At 43.6% G+C, this 22191-nt stretch overlaps 1 protein-coding gene across 1 annotated transcript in view; it reads right to left on the minus strand.

Annotated features, from left to right (window-relative positions):
• Positions 1-22191, minus strand: part of antxr2a (ANTXR cell adhesion molecule 2a) — a 303927-nt gene that overhangs the window by 76047 nt on the left and 205689 nt on the right. The gene's annotated exons all lie outside the window — the stretch shown is intronic.

Genomic DNA, 22191 nt, shown 5'->3' on the forward strand with positions numbered 1-22191 from the left:
AACTATTTATGGATAATGGAATTGCATATATATTTCAACTTCTCATGACAAGGGAAGAATAACTAAACAATGCACCATGATAATGCTACTGCAATAATGGTAAAATGTCTCCTGCAAGCCGTTAAAATGGTGGCATGTAATTCATGGATAGAATCATCGGATCCCTACAGTGCAGAAGGAGGCCATTCGGTCCATTGAATATCCACCGCCCCTCCGAAAGAGTACCCCATCTAGACCCAATCCCGCCCCATCCCCGTAACCCCATCTAAGCATTGGACACTAAGGGGCAAATTAGCATGGCCACTCCACCTAACCCACGTTTCTTCGGACTGTGGGAGGAAACCAGAGCACCCGGAGGAAACCCATGCAAACACAAGGAGAATGTGTAAAATCTACCCAGTCACCCGAGGTCAGAATTGAACCTGAGTCCCTGGTGTTGAGAGGCAGCAGTGCTAACTACTGTGTCACCATTGATATACTGTTAAAGACATCAGCAACATAGGTCTATTGGTTGTGCAGGTGTCTTGCTGGCTCTAAAATATTGTCAAAAACTTTCACTCTTAAGTTGAAATTTGTCCGACTGAGATGCAAATTTATACAACCAATTACGGTACATTGGTTTGTCTGTAAAGAAGTAGAATATGCTAATACACAGCTGTAAAATATACATCCTGTTATAAAGTAAAAGGCAGAATTGTTCACGGGGTTAGACTAAAGTTATTTACCAGAAAACCTTTCTCATCTAATCAAGGGCCTAAGCAGTAGAAACGTAAACTAAGGTAATTCCAACAACATTCTATCACAGTTAGGATAACAAAATACATATAAATAATATCTTGTGAAGAATGATTGAAATAATTAGTTATTCACCTTGTGGGATCTTCTGTGTGTTAGATGTCTGGCTGACAAAAAAGGATTGTGCACCACTCTAACTTGTGTTACTTAACTCTTGACCTTGAATTCCTACTGTGCTCGCAGGAGAGGCAAGCAGTTGAAATAAGCTCATGACTACAGCTTTGCACAAAATAAAACCACAAAGAGAAAAGGTTGCTTCATATGATCACATGAAGAAGCGAACCCCTTGTCTCAAAAATCTGCTTCTAGTATATAAAAATTCCAACATTGGGGTAGTAAAGTAAAGGCTATTGATTAACTAACCATTAAGATGTTTCAGGATTATATGAATACACTGGGCCATTTAACACGCAAATATATTGTGTATGGTTTCACTGACTCCTACAAGTGGTTTGAGTTGGAACTCAGCCCTATTTAATCTTCAGTCCGAGAGGTCTTGTGGTGCAGTGGATAGCATCTCTGCCACTGAGCCAGAAGCTCTGAGTTCAAGTCCCACTCCAGGATTTGATGGACATATGACAGTTGATTATCAACATCAAATCCTTCCAATATGCCTATGCAGGTGGTAGGATTTCGAGAATGGTCAGCATCATGCTTATGTAAAGTGCCCCTCAAGCTAAGCATCTGGTGACAGGTGAGTGGCCTGTTCCAGGAAAAACTATGAAACAGACGTAAGCATGTGCTTGAATCAAGAAGTCCATAGCTGCGTAAAGTAAGTGAAGTATTTAGAGCCATCTGATCTGTGCCCTTCACAGAAATAACTTTCACCACCATAATTTCAGCATCACTGATATTCACATCTATCCACATTGTGTCCTGACTGGTAACTGGAATTACATTCACATCGTTCATGACTGTACGAAGTGCTGATCACAGAGGAACCATTCACAGCAAATTATCAGTTTCTTTTAAATTCTCATTTTAAAGCCTCTTAGTGTGATATAATTAACAAAAAAACAAATTAGTTCTACTTCTCCTTATGTTAATTACAAATCTAATGGAAGCATCACGAGGCAATCACATAAATAGCCTTTTAAAATTTGTTTTGGTGTGATTCATTGAAACCTGTCACACCTATTGTGCCATTTATTTACAATCTGCAAAACTGATTGGTCAATGAATGTTATCAAGTGTGCTCAGCAGATAAAGAGCACAGTTTAGTAGGCCTGTTAGCCTGTGGGGGCAAACCCTGTCATGGCTGCTAAGTATCGTAGGAGACCAAAAGCGGGATTTGAGCTGGCAAGATTTCAGAACACTGGGCGAAATTCTCCGGTATCGTCGCAATGTCCGCCGGCCGGCGCCCAAAATGGCGCAAATCAGTCGGGCATCGCGCCGCCCCAAAGGTGCAGAATCCTCCGCATCTTGGGGGGCCAAGCCCCAACCTTAAGGAGCTAGGCCCGCACCGGACTAATTTCCGCCCCGCCAGCTGGTGGAAAAGGCCTTTGGTGCCCCGCCAGCTGGTGCGGAAATGACATCTCCGGGTGGCGTATGCGCGGGAGCGTTAGCGGCCGCTCACGGCATCCCCGCGCATGCGCTGTGGAGGGAGTCTCTTCCGCCTCCGCCATGGTGGAGACCGTGGAGAAGGCGGAAGGGAAAGAGTGCCCCCATGGCACTGGCCTGCCCGCGGATCGGTGGGCCCCGATCGTGGGCCAAGCCACCGTGGGGGCACCCCCCGGGACGAGATTGCCCCGCGCCCCCCCCAGGACCCCGGAGCCCGCCCGCGCCGCCTTGTCCCTCTGGTAAGATAGGTGGTTTAATCTACGCCGGCGGGACAGGCATTCTAACAGCGGGACTTCGGCCCAACCGCCGGATAATCGCGGGGGGGGGGGGGGCGCCAACCGGCGCGGCGTGATTCCCGCCCCCCGCCGAATATCCGGTGCCGGAGAATTCGGCAACCGGCGGGGGCGGGATTCACGGCAGCCCCCGGCGATTCTCCGACCCGGCGGGGGGTCGGAGAATCTCGCCCACTATCTTTCCGGGCCCTCCCCGATGATGCAATTTGGTTCAAGCCAAATTGTCCGGGTGGGGGCTTCAAGGGGGTAAGAGAAAGAGGAGGGCAGCTGTCGGGAGCATAAGGCTGTACTTGCATGGGGTGGGGTTCACAGTTGGTGCCGGTGGTGCTGGAGTCTGCTTTCAGTGCAGTGTGAGTCTGTGTTGTGTGAGAATGCAGTCTGTGGCATGGGAGTCTGGGACGGGGGTGGCTGTGGGGCACATTGGCCACGGAGTGGGATGTGATGAAAGTCCGGACTACATCCACTTTGACCTGGACCGGGCTCAGTTGGATGAGAGGTCTACGGGGTTTTGTCACGTAGCTGGTCTGCCACAGGATAGTGGATTGGCTAACTGATAGAAGAGAGAGTTTGGAAAAGAGGAGCTTTTTCAGGATGGCAACCTGTAACTCGTGGAATGCCACAGGGATCCAAGCTGTGGCCACAATTATTCACAATATATATTAACAACTTGGATAGGGGAAGTGAATGCACTATTGCCAAGTTTGCGAATATAGGTAGCAAGACAAATGGTGAGGATGATACAAAGAATCTACAGAGGGATATCGACAGGTTAAGTGAGTGGGCAAAAACTTGGCAGATAGAATATAATGTAGGAAAATGTTAAGTTATGCACTTTGGTAGGAAGAATAAAGGAGCTGAATATTATTTAAACAAAGAAAGACTGCAGAAAAAAACTGCAGCACAGGCGGCTTTGGGGGTCCTTGTCCATGAATCACAAAAAGCTCGCTTACAAGGTCAGCAGGTAATGCGGAAGGCAAATGGAATGTTGGTCTTTATTTCAAAGGGAATGGAGTATAAAAATACGGAAGTCCTGCTAAAACTATACAAGGCACTAGTTAGACCACATCTGGAATTCTGTGAACAGTTTTGGTCCCCTTATCGAAGGAAAGATAGACTGGCATTGAAGGCAGTCTAGAGGGTTCACTAGGTTGACCCCCAGGTATAGAGAGATTTTGTTACAAGAGGTTGAGCAGATAGGGCCTATAATCATGAGTTTAGAAGAATGAGAGGCCATTTTATTGAGACATATAGGATTATCAGGGGGCTTGACAGGACAGATATTGAGAGGATGAGTCCTCTCATGGACCAGAGGGCATAATCAAAGAGTAAAGGGTCACCCAATTAACATAGAGATGAAGTTGAATTTTGTTTCGCAGTGAATCTGTGGAATGTTTTTTCACAGAGCGGCTGGATCGCTAAGTATGTTCAAGGTTGAGATAGACAGATTTTTAATCAGTAAGGGTATCAAGGGTTATGGGGATAAGGCAGGAAAATGGAGTTGAGGATTATATCATATCATCCATTATCTAATTTAGAACATAGAGCATACAGTGCAGAAGGAGGTCATTCGGCCCATTGAGTCTGCATCGACCCACTTAAGCCCTCACTTCCACCCTATCCCCATGACCCAATAACCCCATCTAACCTTTTTGGACACGAAGGGCAATTTAGCATGGCCAATCCACCTAATCTGCGCGTCTTTGGACTGTGGGAGGAAATTGGAGCACCTGGAGGAAACCCACACAGACACGGGGAGAACGTGCAGACTCCGCACAGACAGTGACCCAGCGGGGAATCGAACCCGGGGCCCTGGCGCTGTGAAGCCACAGTGCTAACCACTGTGATACCATGCTGCCCTTTAAGTGGGGGGTGGGGAGAAGAAAAGTACATTTAGTGGCAGAGCAGATCGGTGGGCTGAGTTGCCTACTTCTGCTCCTACATCTTATGGTCTTATAGATGGGGGGGGGGGGGGGGGGTGGTTGATAGACTGCACCTATGTTGCTCTGCATGCCCCTTGGCACAAGGCAGCTCTCTTCATCAACCGGTAAAAGTTCCACTTGCTCAATATGCAGCTGGTGTGCGACCAGCAGAGGCGTTTCATGCACATGTGTGCCTGCATGATGGCTACTTCCTCGGCCAGTCGTAGATCCCTGGAATCTTCAAACGGCACCCCGGGTACAGGGATGTGTCTTGGATACAAGGAATATCCCCTCAAGTCGTGGCTGATGCTGATGACAACAGTCCTTATCGTCTGATTTGCACTACTGCCAAAGACCGCATTCACTCTAACATAGTTTTTTGACTGTCAAGTGTACCAAAGACAGTTATATCCAGAACTGAAGGTGGTCTAGTGGGTTCTCTAGGTTGACCCCAGGTATAGAGAGATTTTGTTACAAGAGGTTGTGCAGATTGGGCCTATAATCATGAGTTTAGAAGAATGAGAGGTCGCTTTATTGAGACAGAGAGAATTATCAGGGGGCTTGACAGGACAGATATTGAGAGGATGTGTCCTCTCGTGGACCAGAGGGCATAATCAAAGAGTAAAGGGTCACCCATTTAACATAGAGATGAAGTTGAATTTTGTTTCAAGGCAGGAAAAGGCCTCATCAGTCGTGAAGATGGACTAATCAATGACCACATCATTTACTAGGTTTTTAGATATGCTGAATTTTGAAAAATTAACAATCTCTCTTCATAATTTTACAGATTATCCAACCCATTTTTCACATCATATATGCTTTGGAAGATACTTGTGGCTGATTTCACCAGGATCAGCTGTTCCTCTCTAGATTTTATTGGTATTTAAGTACAGGAATTTGTACATTACAGTTAATGTTACTCACATCATAAATGGATGATATGTATTCACTGGCATATAAGCTTAACAGGGAGTGGCCAACCATGGCACTGTATAATTTAGATTAATTCACATGGAACAGGAAAATGATCTCTATTTACATTGTGTATGGTAATTAATTCACACTAACTTAGTGTGATACCAGCCTGAACAGACAACACTGGTTGGCCAAGTACCTGAACACCCATCATTTACATCATTGAAATGCAGAAAAAATACGAATAAAAGTGGAGCATTATTGGATGTCACAAAAGCCTGACACTGAAATTGCAGAAATGCTGTTTTGTTTTCATTATGAAGTCTGAATATACACTGGCACAAAAATGGGCTAAAACCTCAATTGTCATCAAGCCAGAACAGTTAGTTTTCTCTTACACTTTCATCAGATGGGAACCATTGTTGATCAGGCCAGACCTTGTTGCCCATCCCTAATTTCCCTCATGAAGGTGGTTTGTGGTCCACCAACACCTTAACACAGATTTTCCTATTCTGAATTGGGATGAAAAGGAGGCAGACAGGGAAAAGAAATGGCCGCAATGTTGTGTGGCCAGAAATCTCACTTCAGTTTTCATCCTCTGACATTTTCCTGGGGGAGGGGGGGGGGGGGGGAGAGCGGGAATTGGAACCTGTACACTCCTGTTAATAGATCAAATAGATCTCCTCCCTGGTAAGTTTTACAACTTTCAGCGAGGAACTTGGAGTTGAGCAGTTGTTGGAAATCAGACTAGCTCAATGGAGTCAGGGAAAGCTAGGGTTAACTGTACTTTGGTTGAGAAGGTGCAATTCGAAGTGGCACTGAAGAAGGCCTCACCACATTACATAAAAATTCACTGATTTTAATAGTCTGGGTACTCTGATTTTAATAGTGCATCACAAGTGTTAGGAATTTGGTAAATTAACGAGATTAACAGTGAACTTGAGATGAAAACAAAATAACAGACAAGTAACAAGACTAACAGGTGCCTAGAAGAATAAGGAGAAGTGATTTTCCCAGTAACAAGATTAGCAGGCATTTGGAGACATTTGAGGTGTAAATGGCCATATCAGAAAGCTTGCTTACCAGAGATTAGCGGGGCTATACAAATGATAACTTCTAAAGGCAAGGAATTTGAGAGATGTAGATGGCCGAATCCACAGGGTGGAATATCAAAGAGACTGAACAATATAACTGCTAGCACGCTCATTGGGGAAGCAGGCTAGCTCTCCATTGAACAGTCTGACAGACCAGTTCCATCTATGATCCGAACCACGGAGGCTTGATCCATCTACAATGGCAGATTGTAGATATCCTCCTCTAATTGATGCAGTTTCATGCCTTTTCTGAACCAGAAAGAGATATTTTTCCAGACTTGGTCACCCAAGTGGTATTGTGTGGTAACTATTAGCTGGATTTTACCCAGACAGAGTTACTAAAAGTAGATGTTGTTTGGGAAAAGGGGTGTCTCAGTGAGTTCAGGGAATGTGGGTATATTTTGGGAACAAGAGGTAACTTCGGAAAAAATGGTGTATAGTTAACAATATACTTAAGTGTCATAGTGCACATTAGTCTTTTGTAGTGTGGGCTTTTTCTTTTACTTTAATAAATATTCTGCATTAATTGTTTACACAATGATTGGTCTGGTTCCTCACTGGGTTATGCACTGTTCCACACATTATTCCATACAAATGTACACCACTATAGTAATAATTATTATAATAATCTTTATTGTCGCAAGTAGGCTTACACTAACACTTGCAATGAAGTTACTGTGAAAAGCCTCCAGTCGCCACATTCCGGCGTCGGCTCGGGTACATGGAGCGCGAATTCAGAATGTCCAAATTACCTAACAGCACATCCTTCGCGACTTGTGGGAGGAAACCGAAGCCCCTGGAGGAAACCAACTCAGACACAGAGAACACGTGCAAACTCCACACAGTCACCAAGGCCAGAATCAAGCCAGGGTCCCTGGTGCTGTGAGGCAGCAGTGCTAACCATTATGCCACTCTACTGCCACCCACAGCGCCCCTTCCCCATCTCCCAAGCCCCAGCAAAGCCCCCATGCCACCTCCACAGCCACTCACCCAGTATCCACCATGCAAAGACCGTGGAGATGAAGATTATAAACTTTTAACCATCTAATACAGCTCTCACTCATACACACTTAGGCTAGAATTTTACAGCTCGTTGCCAGTGGATTTGCAGGTTGTGGGGGGTGGGGGGGGGGGGGGGGGGGGGGGGGCTGTAAAATTCCCCAGTTGGCTGTCAACCCTCCCGCAATAGCCCCAGTTGAGTATCTTAATTGGTTATTTATAAGCCACCTCCCACCCAATCTCAATTTTCCGAACGGTGGAAGGAATTTGGTGGCAAGGGTGAGTATTGTAAGACACCCTGCTCTGGCCTCAGGTGGAAAGATCTGCCTGCTATGGGTTAGTACCCAGGTCCTGCCCATCATTTTTAAGGATTGACAGAATCTTCCTGACCTTGTGCAAATCCAGCTCTTGTTGTCAGAAGACTCAACCACTGATGGTGAGGCAAAAGGAGTGTGGCTCTCACAAGAACCCATAATTGGAAGAACACAAAATGCTTCTAATGTTGCAGGATTAAAGAAATTCTCTGAGATATAGGTGAAGTCATGGTGGTATTTGAACATGAGGATGAAAACTTTTAAATCAAAGGGCTGGATTTTCTCTTTCAAGCTGGAATCAGAAGACAGATTCTAACCCATGGTCAAAAGATGCGCAGGTTAGGTCGACTGGCCTAGATCAATTTCCACTTGGTGTCCAAAGATGTGCATGTTATGTGGATTGGCTATGATCAATGAAGAGGGTTACGGAGATAGGGTGGGGTGCGGGCCGACGTAGAGTGCTCTTTTGGAGGGTTGATGCAGACACAATGGGCCAAATGGCTTCCTTCTGCACTGTAGGGATTTTATGAGTTGGTATGACGTTGGCATGAGGGTTTGAGGGGGAATGGGGTGTGAGCGTGGGATGGGTTGGGAGGTTATGGTGTGTAAGGGGCAAGAGCTATTGGGCCTAATGGCTTTGAAAACAACAGGAAGATGCCACAGACAAGCAAGGTGAGCCTTCTAACCAGTCCACCTCAGCATTCAACCGGCTCCATGGTCACCTACAATTTGCTTCCAGAGTTGGAATTCATGATGTGTGCTGAAGCCATTGGGCTACAGCGTTGGTCGGGGCATCATCCATCCATTCTCTTTGGAACCCATTCCTGGCTCTGAGGCCCCGCCTCGCCAGAGTGACGGCATAAATCATGCGCATTCATGTTTGTTTTGGAAAAGAGGCTCCGTGAGAAAACTGATCTGTGGAACTGTAGAGTTCCATGCCAGTTTTCTGTGTGAGCCTGACATTTTGCCAAATTCTGGTAAGATTCCATCCTAGTTTTCAATTCCAGATTGTATTCATTGTTTTTAAATTTCATCAGCTTCCATTATGGGATTTGTGGCCTAGGCTTCTACATTACTAATCTAGTGACATTACCACTATGCCACCATCTCCCCAAGTGAAGCACCTTGAGACAATTCTGTACATGCTTTACAATGCCACGGGAGAATTAGTGAAGCTGAGAGGAAATTGTAATGAACAGCTAATACCTTAAACTCTTTGCACACCATTTGCTAGTCTTATTCTCTTACCAGATTGACAAAGAACAACACCCGCTTGAACAGTACAATGGATAATACTTTTAAAAAATGATTTGATAATGAACAGACAGTATAAAAATAACCTAAGACAGGAAAGGGAAAAATAGTGACAGGAGCATGAAAACAGTACGACTGCCAGAAAACATGGAAGAAGAAAAAATATCGGCATCATGAAAATATGTCTGTCATTTGTTTCACATAACGTAAAATACAACTCTATAAACTGATCTACCATTTACCTTCACACTACTTGCATGTAGTATCATTATGACAAAATCACTATTAGCTACTCTCATTTACCCACAAACAAAAGATAAGCTTTAAACATCACAACATAAAGACAGTGATTCTTTTTGTTTGAAGACAATTTGGTATGTCATATTAGTGCAACCTAAATTATCACCCTGGCTGGCCATGTACAGTTATTAAGACACCCCCATATGCTTGATATATCACAAGCTTCCTCGCAAATTTTAAATATATGCTAACAGTCTTTGTTCTTTCAAAATGAACTGGGAAAGATTGTCACTTCAGAGACTAATTCTATCATTTGACTGTGCTCTATCGCTTAAAAGAAATTATTTTAAAAAAATTAAAGAATAATGCCAAGTTAGAATAGGTCTTTGTTTAAAGAATCATAGGCCATTTTATTATAACAAACAAATTTCTCACAGGCTTTACACCATGAGAAAAATACAACAGTATTTTAAACTTCTCCCATCAACCTGCAGGAACGATGACGGGCTAGAATGGCAGGCAATTCGGGCTGCATTCAGATCCTCTAACATTTTACCAAATCTGGCATCAGGCAGAGGAAGGACGCCTGCCCCAGAGATGCGGGGACCTCATTGAAGTATAAACCACGGGCGCGATTCTCCGCTCCCGCGCCGGTTTGGAGAATCGCCTGGGTCGCCACATTTTCCCGCGATGCCGGTCCGACGCCCTCCCGCGATTCACGGAAACGGCCAGATTGGCACAATCGCGTTTTGCGCGGCGCGGTCCAGTGAATCACCCGAGACAGCCAAAATGGCGATTCACCGGTACCTCCGCGATTCTCAGTGCCGGATGGGCCGAGCGGCCTGCCCAAAACGGCGGGTTCCTCCCGGCGCCATCCACACCTGGTCGCTGCCGGCGGGAGCAGCGCGGGAATGCTGGGGGGGGGCGGCCTGCGGGGGGGCGAGGTGGGATCCTGCACCGGGGGGAAGCCTCAAATGGGGTCTGGCCCGCGATCGGTGACCACCGATCGTCAGGCCGTCCTCTCTGAATGAGGACCTCCTTTCTTCTGCAGCCCCGCAAGATCTGTCTGACATCTTCTTGCGGGGCGGATTTGGGGAGGACGGCAACCACGCATGCACGGGTGACACTAGTTATGCAGCACCGGCCGCGTCATGTATGCGGCGCCGCCTGGGCCTGGCGGGCGTAAATGACACGGCGCCGCTCCTAGCCCATTTTCTGGCCCTGAATCGGTTGGGATAGGGGCTGTTTCGCGCCGTCGTGAACCTCGACGGCATTCACGACGGCGCGAACACTCGGTCTCCATTTCAGAGAATCACGCCCCACTTGTCCAGCTAAGGCACACAGCCTCAAACCTGAATCCAAGCCACAGGAAAGCCATCTTGGTTTAACTGTTTTTAAGGGTTCAAGGTGCCTTGTAGGAACGCAAGCTATACCTACCACTGGTCATCCTTACCCCGAACAGCTCCTTCCAGATCACAGGCATTCCTATTCCTCTCCCTTTTAATTCTTTACTTACTACGGAAGTAAAAACGTGCATTCCTGGCAGTGGGCAGACCCCTATAAATTTGGCTCCATCCCCACTGATGTTAATGCCATTCCTGTAGGGATCGAACATGAGTTAGCATTAGGCCATGGTAATTAGGGACGGTCAAAGACACTAGGGGAAACTGAATCGTTTATCATCTGCTTCGGCTCCCGTGCCCCCAATACTTGCTCTGAAATAAAATTAGGCCTACAGTTTCAAAACAAAGTGCAATTAAACATGATTAAAAATCAAACCTGCTTATTAAAATGAATTATGGTTTCAAACTAAAGGAACTCATGAATGTTTCATATTTTACTGTATCGCCCATGCTATCTAATTTTATATTCCTTATATTTGCCATCTATTTTGTTGCCACTGAGATAGATAAATAAATATACGATTGGTGAGCAGCAATCTAAATCACTTAAGCAACCAAGGTCCCACTAGCTCTGTAATGTAATGTAAAGTACACATCACATAAGAAATGAAAACTTAATGCAGGCTGACACAGAATTAAACAACTCTCCACCAGATAGACAGCCATGGTAAAACTGAAACGAGCTTTAATTCAGTGTCGTTCCCAATTAACTCTTGTTGTTTAAAGTAGGGTTATGGAGCCAGAACTAAAATTATGAATTTTCCCTCTTTACCAGCCAGCCACATGCACCAACAACTTCAAGAGATGAATAACCTGTTTTCGAAAATTAAAGTGGGAGTTCCAGGTTAATACTTTTTGCAACTTCACATATGTGATGTGTGATTATTCAAAGGTGTTTGTCAATATGTGGACTATGACTATACAAAACAGTTCCTCTTAGGGCAATTCAAAGAATTGAGGCATTCTTAGAAACATTTTTTTTAAATTCAAGAATTGTAATTAACAATCTGAGTATTTTAATTATAATGTCTAACAACACCATGTTGATGACTAGATATCGAACAGCTGCCAAATCATTTTACAAAAGCCATTAAAAAGGAATTTAAAAACATGAAATTTCAGATCCAATCACTTACAAAAATGAAATATCACCATTCTGTTAATCAGCTACATTGATTGTGTGTGATACTTAATACTTCCAGAACAAAACTAATCAATAATGTTATGGTGATATACTATTTGCTTCATTATATAAATTATATCATTATTTTATTAGGAACACAGGCTCGTATCAAATGCCAACAATAATCACATATATGTCTGCACAATGGTCTTACTGTGCTGCCAGTGATTATTGAACTGGCTCTTCCTATTGCATATATTTGACGCCTCGAAAAGGTCATGTTTTGGGTAAGATGGAAGGGGGCAGAGGGGGGATTTAATCAGGTGACAGAGTGCAGGTGGATGCCCTGTTTTATTCCCACCTCCGTCCAATTAAGTTTTAGGCGGGAAGGCTCATAGATAGCCTTCCCGCCTGGATGGCAACATGGATACCAGTGATAGGCAGGAGTGTTGTCCTGCAAAGAGCCCAGAAACCAAACCCACGTTTGCTTGCGGGTTTCCAGTGAGGGTTCAAACCGAGGGACTTGACATTGGGTGGGACATTAAAAATAACCCCCTTGCCTCTGACCCTCTTCCCCCACCCACATTGGGCCTGGCTCCCTCTTTGATCCTAGGCCTCTTGTGAGTGCATTACCATCAGCAGCCATCAAACCTGGTGGCGCTGACGGGCAATGGGTAGCTTACGGCCTCCTACTGGCTGGCAGCATTGGGGATGGTTTCCACCCCCAGGGACCTTAATCCTGTGATAGTGGCCACTTGAGTGCTTGATGAGTACTTAGTATGAGTCGCCCCCAACACAGACGATATGGCGCTTCCGCTGGCTCCTCAGCTAGCGGGCAAAAGCCCGGTCACCAAAATTAAAATCCACCCTTCATCTTTCCCCATCTTCATCATCTTATTAGAATATAAGATAATATATTAGAAAATATTTATTAAAAATCATTAGGAAAGCATAACAATAGCTAAGCAACTTGCCAAACTGGATCATCTAAAAATGATAATTTACCTTTTTTTTTTTAAGAGCCACATATTGGATGGATATTGACTGAAACTGATTAGAAACAATGAAAGTCCGAGTGCCAGGATTGTTGTGCTAATGGTATGGAATAATCTTTTTTTGAGGATGTATACTTTTTTCCGCCAAACTTGTTTCCTTCCCATTTTGTCACTTGGTTTCCTGACTGACATACCAACAATAACAGAATGCAGGTGGGCGCACCGCTTCTAGGTTCCCAAAAACGTTCAAAGTTAGGGAGCACATGCTCTTGACCCAGTGATGATACTTTCTCTCTGCCTCCATTTAATGCTGCTTCCACAATTCAGTGCTGACTTTACCTCAAAAATGCTTCATTGGCTATACAGTACTTTGCACTTCCCGAGACAGTGAAAGGCTCTATCTGAATGCATGCTCCCTTTCTCTCTCAAAGGAACATGGCTGAGGAACATGGCTGAGAATGGGAATGGAGTGTTGTGCGCAGGGCAAGGTTCATGGTGATAAATCCATTGTTGTACATTGGTACTCCAATGCATTGTATCAATGCCAATGAAATAATTTTTATTCAACGGCCTCAGGGTTAACAATCACTTTAGTGAGGCCTGAAAGGAGACATTAAGCTGCCCTGTACCAATATTAGCATGTTGGCCAACAGCCAAAATATTTTGTCTGCATCAATGAAATTCAGTTAGATTAATAGAATCAAAACGCGCAGAATTACAGCATGCTCTGAATCTAAAGCAGTATATTTAAACATTAATATTTTTGTTATTGCCTAACATTAGTTTAATATTTATTATGATGTCATCAGTCAAATGTCAAAGTACATTAAAAGATTAAACTATTATAGCATCATTTGCTAAGTTACGAAATATGACCAATTGGATCAATATTTGTTTTGCAATAGAAAATGACAGACTGTGACATCAAATAATAAAAAGGAATTACACAATGAGATTACTTAGCATTCAGGCTTCCCTTTAAAATGGTGTAAGATGAGCTTTATTATTTTAGGTTAGTCTTATTAAAACTGCAAAAACTAGTGCCCATTACTATGAACTGAGCTGTATCTAATATGATAGCAGCAGCACTTACATTATTTGTAATGTGTAGGTGGACATCTTTCATTGGTAATTTTGATAGTTTAAAAAAATAAATTTAGAGTACCCAATTATTTTTTCCAAATAAGGCGCAATTTAGTGTGGCCAATCCATCTACTCTGCACATCTTTTTGTGTTGTAGGGGTGAGACCCACGCTGACACGGGGAGAATGTGCAAGTGCTTTCGGTAGTTAACAAACAAATCAACAATGTGTTTGCACACTAGCTCCCCTGATGACTCAGCAAAGCTTTATCAATGAGCAGCTGCGTCACACAGACCAGGAACATCCCAGCTTTGATCCTATTTCTGTGCCAGGTTTGTGGTCAAATGATCTCCACGGAGTGTGTGCACATGTTTGTGGGTGTTGCAAGTGTGCAGGTGCACGTGTAGCTGTGTTCATGTGTGGAGATTCGGGTGAGACAAAGTAAGGTTCAGCTGTGACCTGGTGCTCCTTCATTACGGAATACCTTGCTTGTCAAGTCACTTCCATAAATATAGGGCCTCTGGATAAAGTCCAGGACAACATTTGTAATTGCGGTCTGTTAAGAATGCTTGCAGGAGAGCAGGAAGAAAATAAATTGAGAAGGAAAATAAATCAATGAGTGTGTGTCTAAGACCTGGAGCAAATTTGTACCTTTAATGAAACCATGTAACACAATCTCAATTTATTAGATGGAATGTTACACCAATGGGATTTTACTGACCCACTGAAGATAGTGGACTTTTAAACAACTCACCGCATTTTATGGGCCCGCCCTACCACGACAGGGCCCTAAAATATCATCCAATATCTTTTTGAACAGTGGGTGGAGTTGGAACATAATGTACCTCATAAAATAACATTTAAGTGATTACTTCAAATATGTCCTTCAAATTTCTTTGAGCTATTCGTGAGGAACATACGAACAAAGGAGCTTCCAGCCCCTTGAGCCTGCTCCGCCACCATTCAACGATGTCTGATCACCTACTCAATGCCGCTTTCCTGTGTATATCCCCATATCCCTTGATGCCATTAGTATCTACAAGTCTATCAATCTGTGTCTTAAACATACCCAAAGACTGAACAGCCCTCGAGGTAAAGAATTCCAAAAGATTCGCAACCCTCTGAGTAAAGAGATTCTTCCTTATCTCAGACCTAAATGACTTGCCCCTCATTATGAGGTTGTGTCCAGTATTTATCAGCAAAGCTTACCACAAGCGATACATGCATCACTGAGGTGCAATCAATTAACTCATTGGTTTCTATGACAATATATCATGCCAATCAGCAATAGTTTTAGACATCAATAATATTTAAACATGAATAGAGTGTCCATGTTAACATTGTGACATAGAATGGCTTTATGTTACCATAAATAGGCATACGTGTCAAGCAGATACTAAATAAGAACAGCTCACACATTTCATGTTATAGAAAGAAGCAGCTCCAAAATCAGCTGGTTTCTGGAATGAAAGAAACATGTTCTGTCTTAAAGGGGAAATGAAGTCCGGACGTCATAATTCAACTTTTAATAAACTCACCAAAAATTCCCCCTCCCCCAAGAGACATAGAGGTACTCAAGTTGGGTCTCCTTCCCTGTTAGTTTCCTCCAGGACTTCAATTATGGGGAACACCCCAATGTGTCCTGGAGAGGCTCCACCACTGCAAGCAATGATGTATTCCAGGAAAGATTCTGGCCTACGCTACACCTACGTCTCACAACCAACATTTCTCTCATTCATATTCAACCCCGAGAAAGTGTTTGCCACTGAGTTCACCAGAGTGCCTCAGCAGAAAGTGCGATCGAACTCCGTCTCCCTTGCAACCGGGCCATTCCATTGATGGATTCTATCACTTCCTGGGGAAAGAGGGGACTTTCTAGCCACCAAATGGCTACAATTCCTAGAGTCTCAACCTTAGTCAAAGTGTTTATACAGCCATTGATAGTTTGTGAAAGAAATCAATTGGCAGTTAGCGCACTATCAGTAAACATCTTGACAATTAACAAATACTCATTCCAAGTCTGATCAAAAAAAATTAGGAACATTAAAATTACTCCCCCCCCCCCCCCCCCCCCCCCCCCCCGAGAGGCGGGATTTCCTCAACTAGCTGGTTTATGAGCGTGATTTAATTGTCTAAGTATCCGAGAGTAATACATCATTTCTTTAAACTGAACAATGTAACCCTTGTACAGGAAATTATACCTGACCAAGGAATGATTAAGCCTCTCAGCTAATTTAGTTTGTCATCTCTTCTGGTGATTAGTTTACTCCCGTTGGCTTTTTTTATCCAAAGGAAGTGACAGTCTTAATGTGAATAGAGGCGTACAGTTAAACACTAAACAAAACTCGCACTAGGTTGGTCAAAACAACAGAAAAGTCCTCATTTACGTTCAGTTTAGGTTGCAGGTGGCAGTATGTGGACACTCAAACAGTCAGTTAACTGTAGACAAAATGATTAATTCTGATACATTATTCAGGAGCTAGCTATATAATTAGTCGATAAAAAAGTGGTTAAAAATCCTGACTCGCAGAGCATCAGCCTCCCAATGTCAGAGGAAAATTAAACCACCACTTCATTAAAATCCAAAAATGTTTTTGTATTTATCTCGTAGTTTCTAAAATAGGATTTTTCTAACTTCGACCTTTGTTTTAAATTATAGTGAACTAAATGCTTAAACCATCTACTGGAACATGTCATTTTACCTTTACCTAACTACTGACTATTTATAATGCTTGTAATGTATATCATCACCACCCTTACAGAATGGTATTTTTCTCATCATGTATGATGCGCAATTGTTCAAATATTAATTTGATAGAATACCCTGAAATGTGCTATATATTTGTTCTGTTCCTCTTCTAACATTGTGTACATAATTTATAGAAATAGTATGATATGGAATGATGCCAAACATCTTCATAGCTTACGAAGAGGTGGTGACTAATGTCCAAAGGGTTAATTTAAATTTATGATCATGTTTATGCATCTCATTAACCACATCCTTAATTACAATGTAAAACATGAGAGGCTGCATTTCTTTATTCGTGAATTTCTTATATTTTATTAAAGCTTTCTTGGCAATTCATATATTATTTTTCATATTATAAAGCCTTTTCTAGCAGCTGAGCTCAAACATATAATACATAACCCTTAGGAATGAAAGGAAACAATATAGGCAAGTAGCAGAGATAAAATATAATATATTAAACTAATTTAGCCTTTTTAAATGGACATTTAGATAATTATATCAAATATTTTTTCTTCAGTTTGGTGATAAGGTTTCTATATTAACCTCAGCATATAAAACAATTAGAAAAGCATCTATTGCACACATCAGGTGTAACATATTTCCAGCTAAACTGGGGTATGAAGATAATGAAATGAAATTCCAGCAATCAGCTTGTTTTTCAACTAAATGGAAATAAAAGCCAAAAGCAATTAAAATGGTCTTACTTCTTATGTTTAAAAAAAAAACTTCTGAGGTCCACATGTGTAGAACAGTGATAACAGCCTCTTAATTAATAACACTGATGAAAACCTCTTGGCAATCAATTAACATTAGTGGCAAAAGTCAATCTCCCCACCTCCTATCCCGCCCTGTGACTGATAGGGTTCCTAAACTTAATCCTGTTATCTTTTGCCTTCTATGCCTGAAAAAGCCTGCAGATTAACGTGGCAGACATTATCAAATTTACAACCGGCCATTCAGACATCTGCCCTACTTTTACCAGGGAGTTAATGTAAAAGGAACTAATCTGCTTAAGAGCAATGGGGGCATTTCATAAATTTGAGTGCAAAGGACGGTTAAGGCTGTCATATCTCTTTCAGAGCGCACTGGCTGAATAAAAGTGTCAGCCTTCCACTCACCACTCAGCCTGCCGCTTGTTGTGGGTAGGCAGCCTGTCCATCTTCCAGCCCCCTGCCTCAATGTGATGGCAACACGAATAATGAAACAGTAGGAAGAGCAACATAGGATAGGAAATGGTATCATCGGTCTTCCTTTTAAAGCTGGATCGCACGGAAAATAAAATATTTTTTGTGCTCCGGTTTGTCAAATTCAAGTCAGTTTCAGGGGTCCAAGGTCAATGCATTAATGATCCTCATGTACTTGGCCTGATTCAAATCCCAGACCAACAGGAATTATACATTCAAATGAAATGCATCTGGACAGAAAAATATTGTAGAATAGGAAGTCATTACAAAAGTTCAAAGAAGGATGTGTAATTGTGAGTTGTATGCATAAAATGTTACAAAATGGATTCTCCGAATGACAAACTCAACCCAGCCCAGACCCATTATTCCTTTCTAACTGATCAGCTGTCACTTTTGTTCCCCCATCAGCTTTTTTAACTTACAGCCTGGAAAGGTGTATCGAGTTTTAACAGTAATTAATTACTTTGTAATTGCAAAATTCTGTTCATTGTAAATGGATAAAATGATCCTGTATAAAACATTACATGAAAAGTGCCACGATATGAGACTTTGGCAGTGATTTACCAGCCCATCCTGTGCCGGATCCTCTGGCCCACCAAAGGTGATTCCCCATGGCGGGTTCCCTGGCGGCAGTGCTGGCAAGCAACGCAAAGTCCCACTACTTCGGCAGGATTGGAAGATCCCTTCACCGGCAGAAAATACACCACAGGGGACGGGGGACGGAGGAGTGATGGAAAATCCCGGCCTTTATCTTTGTCCATGTACCTTGATGAGACCTCAATTGGAATACTGCATTCAGTATTGGTATTCTCGTACATTGGAGGGTATTGAGGCTTTGGAAGTGATGTACAGGCAGCAGCTAGATTAATTTTCAGCTAAATTATTTTAGTTATCAAGAAGGGCTCGAACAACTTAGACTCTACACTTTACAGCATGTGGGTTGGTTGATTTGATGGTGGTTTATAAGATGAGGAAGGGAATTGATGGTATTTGTGTAGGCAGTCCAGGCTGGAGTTTCAAATTACTATAGGTTCCTGATGGAAGGCAGCATCAATGTGTGCAATTTCCCAGCAAGCAGCCAATTGAAGGCAATTGTTTTCAATCATAGGCCAACTGAGATCTTTAGTGATCAACGCATGATTCAAAAAAGGGACTCGCCCTACCATACCGCTCCCCCCCCCCCCACTGCCCCCCCAGCCCCCACCCCACCCCCACCCCCCCTCCACACCCGCCCCCCCCCACCCCCGCCCCCCCTGCACCCCCCCCCACCCCACCCCACCCCCAACCCCCCTCCACCCCCTCACCCCCACTTACTGGCCTTTAATTGGCTGCACCCTTTTGAATTCCCATAGGGCATGCCTAACGCAGGTTGTGTGGTCGGGACCCGGAATTAACCCTCACCCCAGATACGCAATCATACAAAAGACCTTAATCAAGGCCAGTGTGATCTACTGATTAAATTCTTCATTGATTAAAGTATTTGGAGAAGAATATTACAGATTGTTTTCTTCCCCAATTAGACCGGGATTTCTATCTGGTTTTTCACCTCTCCCAGTGATTTAAATAATTTTACATAAGGTATCGAAGTTGTAAGGAAGGAGTTGAATGGACAAGAGGTTATTTTTTGTTCCATCTTTGCTTGTATATAAAGGTTACTAGCCAACTACAAATGGCAATTTATATGGGTAGCCAAGGTCAAGACTCTGAGTTTTGTAAAGGCGAGAGAGCTGTCAAAAGGATCTGTGCTGTCCCCTAAATATTTGAAAAAGACCTGCCTGCAGTACTAAAGAAAATATGCGCTTGCTGTTTCACTCTGTCTGTTGACATAAACCTGAGGGTTAGCATTACAGGAGTAGTAGGCCATTTGGTCCCCCGTGCATCCTGCCTGATAACCTATCACCCATTTGCTTACCAATAATCTATCCACCCCTGCCTTAAAAAATATTCGAAGTATCTGCTTCCACCGCCTTTTGAGTAAGAGAATTCCAAAGACTCTGAACCCTCAAATAAGTGTCAATCAAAAGAGTCTGGCAATTGTTCAGTTTTTTTCTAAAGATTTATGGACTTGAACTCACTGTGTCCGCGGAGGTGACACATTTAATACAGATTCCCAATATGCTGAAAAGCACCACAGCCACTGGATAAAGTGCTCTCATGTCTGTGAACACTTACATAATGCAGGTCAATTTCATAGCCACTTAATTGTTAAGGATCGAGCCCTAAAATGAATCACTGCATTAAAAACATACTTAACTTATCAAACAGCATTTAATGATGACATTTGACATTGGCAAGACCTTTTAAAATTGCCTGTCAGAAGGTTCTCAACTCCACAGCTGGCTTCCCCAAGGTTCAGGGATTGACTTACTTTCCATGATTTAACAGTTCAGGAACCCACCAGCTCAAAAAAAAACTAATGTTGGGGAAATTGGATTTGTTCCAGGCACTTAAAAGGGAATCCTGATGTTACTTCAAGGGAGCGTCAGGTCACGACCAGACATATTTGGTCTTGGGAAAAATGGTGTCTGTCGGGAATTGGCTGGAAGTTTAAAATTGCAGCCCCACGTCTCCAGTTTGGGCATCCCAATGTGGTTCGGTCTGTGCCAATCGGGGAAAAACCACCCCACAGTGTTTTTTTTAAAATATATTTAATTCCTAACACACTCAAAAACGTCAACTTAGCACAAAATAAATATGTTACAAATTTTCCCCCTTTTAATACACTCCCCGTCCTTCCCCTCCACGACAAACAATTCCTCAAACATGGAAAGAAACGTCATCTACCACACGTAAGACCCTTCCTCCGACCCCCTAAGAGCAAACTTTATCTTCTCCAGCCTAAGAATATCGTATAAATCCCCCAACCAAGTGGCGACCTCTGGCGGCGCTGCCGACCTCCAGTTCAAAAGAATCCGTCGCCAGGCAATCAGAGAGCCGAAGGCCACAACATCGGCCCCCTTCCCCTCCTCAGCCCCGGCACCTCTGACACCCGAAAGATCACCACCATAAGGTCTGGATTCATTTTGACTCCCACAATACCCAATAAATTCGCAAACTCCGCCTCCCAAAAGGTACCCCCAAAATATGTGAACATTGTTCGTCGGCCCCCTCCTGCATCTCCCACACACATCCTCTACTCCCGGAAAGAACCCCCTCATCCGAGACCGAGTCATATCGACTCTGTGTACCACTGTAAACAGTATAAGGCTTATCCTCGCACAAGAGAAGGTTGACTTAATTTCCTGCATTATCTCACTCCAGATTCCGCACCCCACAAGTTTACTTCAGGAAGCAAAGTACTGTATACACCCCTCAGCATCAACGGGGCCGAGGTGGAGTTGGTTAGCAGTTTCAAATTCCTAGGGGTGCATATCTCCAAAAATCTGTCCTGGTCCACCCACGTCGACGCTACCACCAAGAAAGCACAACAGCTCCTATACTTCCTCAGGAAACTAAGGAAGTTCGGCATGTCCACATTAACCCTTACCAACTTTTACAGATGCACCATAGAAAGCATCCTATCGGGCTGCATCACAGCCTGGTACGGCAACTGCTCGGCCCAGGACCGCAAGAAACTTCAGAAAGTCGTGAACACCGCCCAGTCCATCACACGAGACTGCCTCCCATCCATTGACTCCATCTACACCTCCCGCTGCCTGGGCAAAGCAGGCAGCATAATCAAAGATCCCTCCCACCCGGCTTATTCACTCTTCCAACTTCTTCCATCGGGCAGGAGATACAGAAGTCTGAGAACACCCACGAACAGACTCAAAAACAGCTTCTTCCCCACTGTCACCAGACTCCTAAACGACCCTGTTATGGACTGACCTCATTAACATTACATCCTGTATGCTTCATCCGATGCCAGTGCTTACGTAATTACATTGTGTACCTTGTGTTGCCCTATTATGTATTTTCTTTTATTCCCTTTTCTTCCCATGTACTTAAAGATCTGTTGAGCTGCTCGCAGAAAAATACTTTTCACTGTACCTCGGTACACGTGACAATAAACAAATCCAATCCAATCCATCACCATTCCCAACTCTTCCTCCCACTTCCACTTGATCTCTTCCACTTGGGCCAACCCTTTCTCTCCCACCCACCCATAGATATCTCCAATCCTCCCTTCGCCCCCACACATCCGGAATCAACAACCTCTCCAACTGTGTATAGTATGGCAACGGAGTAAATGAGGACAGTTCCTTCCAAAATCCAGCCCCCGCCAATATCTAAACTCAACTCAAACCTCTCTCGCCCTTCCTCCAACTCAAC

The sequence above is a fragment of the Scyliorhinus torazame genome, chromosome 3 (assembly GCF_047496885.1).
Source record: "Scyliorhinus torazame isolate Kashiwa2021f chromosome 3, sScyTor2.1, whole genome shotgun sequence".
Taxonomy (NCBI): domain Eukaryota; kingdom Metazoa; phylum Chordata; class Chondrichthyes; order Carcharhiniformes; family Scyliorhinidae; genus Scyliorhinus; species Scyliorhinus torazame.